Source organism: Trichosurus vulpecula, chromosome 9, assembly GCF_011100635.1.
Source record: "Trichosurus vulpecula isolate mTriVul1 chromosome 9, mTriVul1.pri, whole genome shotgun sequence".
NCBI lineage: Eukaryota > Metazoa > Chordata > Mammalia > Diprotodontia > Phalangeridae > Trichosurus > Trichosurus vulpecula.
In genome coordinates, this window is record NC_050581.1 from 122160922 (window position 1) to 122163111 (window position 2190).

Sequence of the window (2190 nt, forward strand, 5' to 3'; positions counted from 1 at the left end):
GTCTTAACTCTGTCATTTATCACCTATGTGATCCCAGGCAAGTCCCTTCATTCTGTCATTCTAAGATGAGGTGGTTGGACCACATGACCTTTCAAGGTCTCTTCCAGTTTTAAATCTGTAATCCTATGAGCAAATGAAATAATGTGTGTGGGAAAGTTTGCCAGCCTTAAAGATCTATACAAATTCCAGCTATTATAAATTATAAATGAGTCTTAGTGTTAAGACCTAGAGAGAAGTCAAAGAAATGAGAGATGTGAGATTGAAAGGGAAGGGGATCAGTGCAAAGATCTTTAGGAAGGTTCTGGGGGGTACTATAAATGCTGGAGGACAGAGGGAGGGCTGAGATGCTTGGAAGGCTTCATAGAGGAGATAGCACTTGTTTTAGGCCTCGAAGGATGGAGGGAATTTACCAAGAAAGGTTTAGTATGGAGTGTTGGTCATAAAGGAGGATGATGGTCTGGCATCTGGGATAGATGGGAATGAGGGGCTGGGACCAGGAGGAGGGGGAGTGAAGAAGCATTACAACTGAGTAGCACTAGAATTCAGCACCTCTGAATGGAAAGTTCCCTGGACTAGGGGAAGAGCTTAAGGAGAACCAAGGAGAGAGGGGCTTGTTTCCCAGAACCTAGAATGTCAGAGATGGAAGGACCCATTAAAGAAAAGAGAGTTCAAATTCAATAAACATTAAGTACCTACTATGTGCAGAGCACTATGCCAGGCCCTGGAAGAGATGGTTTAGGTAAGACATAGTAGCCATAATTCAGAGTTCATGGTCTAGTGGAAGACACATGGATAACTATGCTACATAATATTACACACATATGTGAGAATTAGAAAACAAAGTGTTACATGAGGTCTAAAAGTACTATGTGAGGTCTGATAGAAAAAGGTTATTAGTGACCAGGTAAAATGAGGGAAAGCTTCTTGGTGGAGGTAGCATTTAAGCTTGGCTTTAAAAGTTGAATAGGAATTAAAGGGGTGGAGGGAAGGAATGTGTATTTAGAATAGACAGTCTCAGCCATAAGGGACAGCATAAACAAAGTCAGTAAAGTACAGAGAAAACATAGAGGATTCAATTTCATTCAACAAACATTTATAAATGCCTACTATGTTTGAGGCACTGTGCTAGGCACTTTGGTTATAAAGACAAAAATGTTCCTGCTCTCAAGGAGCTTCCATTCTACTGGCATAGGGGTGATACATACACTAATAAGTACATACAAAGCAAATACAGTAATTTTGTTGGGGATGAGGCAATAACTAATAGCCGGGGGGAGGATCAGGCAGTGGCACCTGAGCTCAACTCTGAAAAGAGCCAGGGATTCCAAGAGCCAGAGTTGAGGAGGGAGAGTGTTCCAATCATGGAAAAGAATCTGTGCAAAAGTATGGAGGTGAGAAATAAGCTGTTCTGTATGGGAAATGATAAATAGTCCAGTTCATCTGGAACATAAGGTTCATGAGAGGAAGTAAAGTGAAATCAGTGTGAAAAGATAGGCACATTGTGAGGGTCTTTAAATGTCAAACAGTGGAGTTTGTATCTTATTCTAGAGGAGGTGGAGATATGCTGAAACTTCTTGACATTATCAGACCTGTGCTTTAGAAAGATCAATGTGAGTGCTGCAGGGAGGCTGGATTGGGTAGAGGAGAGACTGGAAGCAGGAAGATCGATCAAGGAGGCTTTTGGTGTAGTCTAACTGAGAGGAAAAAAGGTCTGAACTAGGGGGCCGGCTATGTTGAGTGGAGAGAAGAGGTCAGATGTGAGAGATCGATCTGCCAATAAACAAGTATTTATTAAGTACTGAGATCTGGCAACCGATTGGATACTGGACATGAGGGGAAGCCAAGAGGAGATGATAAGTCCAAGGTGGTGAACCTGAAAGACTTGGAAGGATAATGGTACCTTTGACAGACATATGGAAGTTAACAGGAAGGAAGAGTGGGTGGGTTTAGGGAGAAAGATGTGTTCTGTTTTGAACACACTGAGTTTAAGATACCTATGGGATGCGCAAGTTACAGTAAGAGTTAGGTTTCAGATTAGAAATGTGAGGACTGAATAGGTAGATCTGGGAGTGGTTGAAACAGGTATGATCCGTGGACCTGGGGGAGTTGATGAGGCCACTGAGAGAAAATGTGGAGAATAAAAAGAGATTAAGATGGAACCCTAGAGCACAGCTATGCTTAAGGGGAAGC